The sequence below is a fragment of the Pantherophis guttatus genome, chromosome 4 (genome assembly GCF_059756535.1).
Source record: "Pantherophis guttatus breed Tessera chromosome 4, ASM5975653v1, whole genome shotgun sequence".
Lineage (NCBI taxonomy): Eukaryota > Metazoa > Chordata > Lepidosauria > Squamata > Colubridae > Pantherophis > Pantherophis guttatus.
The window spans coordinates 15,645,441-15,652,365 of record NC_142066.1 but is presented as its reverse complement, the minus strand read 5'-3'; positions in this window follow the sequence as shown (position 1 = coordinate 15,652,365).

Sequence of the window (6,925 nt, the reverse complement as noted above, 5' to 3'; positions counted from 1 at the left end):
TCTCTCACGTAAAATTGGAAGTGTCTTGGCGATGTTTCGACGAAGTCTCATTCGTCATCTTCAGGCTGGTGTTCTCGGCTTCGTGCTTCCAGGAGCAAATGCTCCTGGAAGCACGAAGCCGAGAACACCAGCCTGAAGATGACGAATGAGACTTCGTCGAAACGTCGCCAAGACACTTCCAATTTTACGTGAGAGAAGACCCGAATAACCAAAGACCTACATACAAACACCCGCGAAAACCTGAGAAAACAAATATATATATATATTCATAATAACATTCCTTTCTCTGAGAGTCAAGGACATCTTGCCCTGCACCTGGAGTGGTGTGACTGGGAGGTATCTCTAGTTGAGACGGTGCATTGATTGGGCCATGTGATGGACATGTGGGTACTGGGCAGGGACTTGGGCTTTCCTATGGATGGGGAAAACCTGGAAGCTTTCAGATTTCGGTTTTCCCACATGTGCCAATATGACATCCCTAATAAAATGGAACATTGAGGAACTTCTAGCCTTAGAGTCTTCTTTTGTTGGGGGTGTTACTTGGAACCCTGACAATATAAAACACAAAATGTAGAGGAAGAAAAGCATATTCATGGTTTTAAATCTCTGTAGGAATTTGGAAATATGTCTTTTATCAGATATTCAGATGGAAAACTTTATTGTTTTCCATCCTTCCATCACAAAAGTATTGAGAAGCATAGCATATTTTCTGCAAAATTATTCTTCTAGCTGACACTGACTTGAAGACACACATGTACACACAGATATTCCTAATAAATCCAATCTAAGAAATCTAATCAAATAATAGATGTAACAACAATTTATTAGATTTTTATCCCTAATAAATTTATTTCCAGTAAATCAAATCTAATAATTAGATATAAGGATAATTTATAACATGTGTATTCCTAAAAAAATATTCCCAATAAATATAATCAATTAATACATTTAATATATATCTATTTATTAGATTACATTCCTAATAAATCAAATATGTAGCTCTCCTTTTGTTCAGCATCTCCAATACTTATCATCTACAAAACAATCATTATTAGGCCCAAACTAAGAATGAAGGCCAAGGAGAAAGAGAAGGAGGAGGATTAACCTCTGGGAATTTTGCAGTGTTTTGGAAAATGCATACCTGATTATTATCTAAGGTGATAATTATGAAATCATTGTTACTCTCAAGGCAGAAAAAATATTTTTCCACTCTAATTGCATACAGGTATATACTGTAACTTCTGAATGGATCAAAGAGAGGATTAGTGTATGTATGTATGTATGTATGTATGTATGTATGTATGTATGTATGTATACATGTATCCATCCATCCATCCATCCATGGATTCAGCAAATCAGTGTGTATGCATTTAGTGGTAGGATTCAGAATCATAAAGACCATGGCATACTAAATAGCTGGATGATGATGATCAAAGTAGGAGTAGGATATCTTAAATTAAGGGACAATCATTTTGCCTGCTGCATGAGAGGGTCCTTCTTGTCCCTGAGACTTCTTGTGTATTTGCTGCTGCTGCTGCTGCAACCAACAGATTGTGCGATATCTCCTGCAGTTTGTGCCATTTGTGAGTCTCTGAAAGTGAAATACGAATACTTTCAGCCAGGTGATGTGATAATTGGTGGGATACTTTCACAGTTTTTCTCCTTGTCTGAAGGAGCAGATTTCACCTCACACCCTAGATCCAAGTGTGATTTTGAACCTATGTAAGAAAAACCTCACTGATTTCTGTAATACTTGGCTATTTCCTGGCAGTGCCACTGATATGCTTTTAGCAACATGACATAGATTCTAGAAATCAGATAATTAGTAGTCCTTCATCCATTCATTCTGGTCTTCTGGTAATAGAAAATAGGAGATTTTGAAATGGTAGTCAACACACATGTGGCAAACATGTTATTTTTCATCTCTGCAACTTCTATCTTACCGCTCTTAGGTTTAACCCAACTATTTCGCTTAAACTTAAAGCTCCAGTACTGAGCAAGCAGTTGGATATTGTGATCTAAACTTCTCTTCTAGCTCTATGATTCTACGATATTTGCCTGATCTCCTTGTTTGCTCTGAGTTTATTCTGATCTTTAACATCTGTAGGATCAAGTCAGTCAGTAAAACATGCTAGATTTGACTGTGTGAAGTGGGAAAACCTGCCTCAGTTTTGGATCAATCTTCTTTTGCTTAAATCCTTGGTGTTATATGCATAGCATTATTTGTATTCAGAGACTTCCTACTCAAAAATCATTGGAGGAAAATCTCTCCATAATTCTCTGACCTTTTGAGAGGCCAGAAGCAAGTGATTGTCTTGTGACTAGCATGTTGGGTTACATGTGATTTGGTCTGGTCCAGAAGAAAAACAATTCATTATTGAATAGTTTCACTATAAAAGTTAATGAAGCGATATGTAGTGCAATATCTGTTGCAATGTAAAACATTGCATATGTTTCTAAGGACACATTAGGACAGTTGAAATATTGGAGAAGGGTAGATCCATTACAAGCCAACAAGCTATTTTCTAGTTAAAGGTAACTTCATTGTAATGTCAGGTTTCTCATTCTCCAGTGTTCTCCACCAGTAAATATAGGGTACCATTTTCTGGAGTAGTATGCAAATGTTCACAACACTGAACTTCATGGCTTACTCAAAATGTGTCTTTTACTTTAGTGTAATGCTGAAAAAATATCAGCACACCCTGGCCTTGGCTTTTGCAGTGAATGAAATCAATGGAAACAGCATGATCTTATCCAATAGGACGCTGGGATTTCATATCTATGATAGCCACTTTGATGCCCAGATAGCTTATCAAAACACGCTGAACTTGCTCTTTAATCAGAAGCCAACTATTCTGAACTACAAGTGCAGCAAGAAGATACCGGCAGCTGTCATTGGGGGTACTGACTCAGAAATGTCCCTCCACATAGCTACTATCTTAGGGATTTACAAGATTCCTCAGGTAAAGTGGATTACACATCTATTTGTTTAGGAACTTATTATCTATAATAAGAGCTGCGGTGGTGCAGTGGTTAGAGTGCAGTACTGCAGGCTATTTGTGTGATTACCGGGTGCCAGCAGTTTGGCAGTTCAAATCTCACCAGGCTCAAGGCTGACTCAGCCTTCCATCCTTCCAAGGTGGGTAAAACGAGGACCCAGATTGTTGGGGGCAATAGGCTGACTCTGTAAACTGCTTAGAGAGAGCTGTAAAGCAGTGTGAAGCAGTATATAAATCTAAGTGCTGTTTCTATTGCTGTCTATTACAGTGTTTCTCAATCTTGACAATTTTAAGATGGATGGACTTTAACTTCCAGTTGATGTACTGCAAAAAGTTATTAAGACATTTATTATCCGCATTTATTAAGAAAGTATTTTCATTTGTGAAGGAATTTATTATCTGCATCTTATTTACATTTTTTCTATAGTGATGTACCAAAAGAAGGTTGAACCTTCTTCTGTTTTTTCCTTCTTGTATTAATGTGATACAATTTCATTCTTCTTTGCTGGTAATGTGATATTTCAGGAAGGGTAACAGATATTGCATTATTTCTTTCTCATTTGCTCTGTGGTAAATTTGTTTATAAAAGTGTTAGTGAACCATTTAAAACTCGATTTAATTATACTAGTTATGAATGGATGAATATGAATAAAAGGGGTTCCTTGTTGGAAGGACAAAACTTCGTCCTTCTCAACAGGATTCATGTTTTACATTTCACAATGCCAACTGGTGTTTATCTTTAATATGGTAACTATCTTCTTTCCCTTTTGTCTATTTATCCGGGCCTTAACTATTCCACCCCCGCCCCCTCTCTCAAAATTCCTTTTGTGCTCTTAATTCCTTATCATTATATTACAGAAGGGGATCAAAAGTAATCTGGCTAGGGTACATGAATGATCAGTGATGCTTTTAAAAACTCTTTTAAACTTACATAAAAGATAAACATGATAATAGGAAAGTTTCATATTAATTGTTATGTTAGGTCAGTGGTGGGATTCAAATAACTTAACAACTGGTTCTCTGTCCTAATGACCACCTGAGTAGGCATAGCTGGGTGGGCATATGACTGGGTGAGCATGGCCAACTCGACATCACTCACCATGCCCGGCCCTGCCTCCTGGCCATTCGCCTTAAAGGCCTCAACAAGATACAATATCCCTCTCTACTTATTTACTACTAGAGAACATCCAAAATGCACTATTTAATCTTATGTATATATGCCATATGTGTACATACATATTACATAGTATAGAGGGTGTCTAGACACACAAAAAGATACATTATGTACTATATATACTGTATATGTGTTTGTTTGTTTGTTTGTTTGTCAACAAGTACAAGGAAACAAGTAACAGTATAGACATAGACATGGACACATGAAAAAAATTGGCACAACTAAAAGGATATACAGTAAATAGGCAAAACATAGCCATAAACACATAGAATTGTTACATATAACTGGGGACAGTAGGACAGGGATGGTAGGCACGCTGGTGTGCTTATGCGTGCCCCCTTCTGGACCTCTTAAGAAACATGAAAGGTCCATGGTAGACAGTTTTAGGTAAAAGGTATGGGGATTAGCGAGACTAACAACAGGATCAGGTGGAGCGTTCCAGACATTAACTACTCTATTGCAGAAGTCATATTTCCTACAATCAAGATTAGAGCGAATTAAATTGAGTTTGAATCTATTGATAACCCTTGTGTTATTACGGTTGAAATTAAAGTACTCATTTGCAGGTAGGACGTTTTGGTAAATAATCTTATGAACTAAGCATAGGTCGGAATGTAGACAGCAGAGTTCAAGGCTATCCAGACCTAAAATTTCAAGCCTGGTGGTATAGGAAATTTTATTTTGAGCAGAAGATTTGAGTACTCTTCTAAATGTACTTAGAACACACACACACACACACAAACACACACACACAGAGAGCTCTTCTAAAATGATACACAGTCAACCTCAGTTATTGAATTTGGAAAAACACACCCAGAGTCCACTTTCTGCCACACATTTAACTATAACTTCTGTACATTAGAACATTACACATGCTTTCAGATTTACTTCCCTAGCCTGCACATGACCATTAGAGCCAGGAGATGTCAAGGGCATTGCCAGGGAACTCTGGGCAATGAACAGATGTCAGATGGCGGTGGCAGAGGGCAACCTGTTCTGTCCCCGTACCATGCACACACCCAACCAGCCAGCCGAGGGTTAAATAAACTCTTCAAACACACAACGTCAGTGATAAGGAGCTTGGCAGCAACTCCGTGGCTGCCTTCCAAGAGCTTTTACTCCAATAACACAGACAAAAATACACACAGTTTGAATAGTCCAGTTTGTAATTAAATCCACGGCAAATAGATGTTGTGTCCGAAGGTGCAAGTGCCTCGCCAGAGATTAGCTTTGTCCATCACAGAATCCAAATGGCCACCACACTCCCTTTTATAGCCTGTGGGGTGTGGTCCAGTGACTCAGCTTAATCTCTGGCATGTCTCCTTTTCTGCTGCTCACGCTTGTCTCTCCGACGCTGGCGTGGGTCCAACCACAATGTTTCTTCGTCACTATCCAACGGCTCGGAAACACCTGGCTCCTGGCCAATCTCTTCTCCTTCAGGAGACACCTGAGGCATTGCCAGAGAGGAGGGTCCTGGAGAGGGAGGCCTGGCAGTTTCTTCTCCTTCATGTTTGGAGCCTTCTTCCTCCGATAAGATAGGCTCGGAGGACGGAGCCACAACACAACCAAAAGCGCATGCTGGGGCCTACACAACTATCCTCCCCCTCACCTTAATGAAGCCGATGTTCTTGGTGTACTGGCAGAAGCACTTATGACACATGTTGTAGCCATACTTGCCATCCATAGCAGATGGAGGAAATGCAGCTTCAAGAGGAAGAGAGGCTGGGTGAGCCGGCCCCAGATGCTTCCCAGCTTCCCTTGTCCCAGAAGCACCAACCTCACATTCTCCCCTCTCTGCCAGTGGCCACCGTCTTCTCCCTCTCCCTCCCCGCTGCTGGGCAATCCCATGTTCCATGCCACTGCCAGGCCTGGTTCCAGAGGGTGGGGGTGCCCAAAAGAGAGAAGGGATGAAGGACTCCACCCACCCATTTGTTGTTGGGTGGGTTTTTTTTTTTTTTGAAAAGTTTTTTCAGTTTTATTTTTTTTATACACATAATATAAAATGTACATTTTCTTATACACAATCATATATATATATATATATTTTCCTTAAAGAAAGCATTAAAATAAGACATTTTAATTACATTTGGAGTTGCTCTTCTACCTTTTCTTCCCTCTTTTCATAAGCCTTCTTCTTCTTCTCCTTTCTTTCCCTTCCCAACCTCCTCTCCTCTCCTACTTTCTCCTGCCTCCTCTCCTCCCTCCTTCCTTTCCCCCGCTCCTCTCTTCTTTCCCCCTTCTGGCCTTCTCTCCTACTCCTGTCCCCTGTCCTTCCTTCCTCTCCTTTTCCCTTTCTTCCTTACCTCTCACTCCCTCTCCTCTTCCTACCCTCTATTCACCCCTCCTTTCTATCTTCTTTGTTATATCATATTCTTCTTGTTTGGTATCAGAGCAATTAATATATTCTAATCATATATACTTTCTTTCAATTTCTTTTCAAATTTATTCTATCTATCAATATTATCAATATAATTGTACATTATTCTTATACTCTTCTTTCTCTCCCCCCCCACCTTTCAATGTTCTCTAGTATCTACATTTCTATTTCTTTTTTATTCTCTCTGTCATTTACCTTTCTATTATCTCCCTCATTTATCTGTCCTTTTTTATCCATATTTCTTTTCGAACCGTTCATAAAAACTTCTCCACATCCTGAAATACATAGATTACTCTCTATCTTTTATTCTTAAGGTTAATCTATTCATTTCTGCACATTCTAAAATCTTTTTTATTACTTCACCTTTTGACAGGA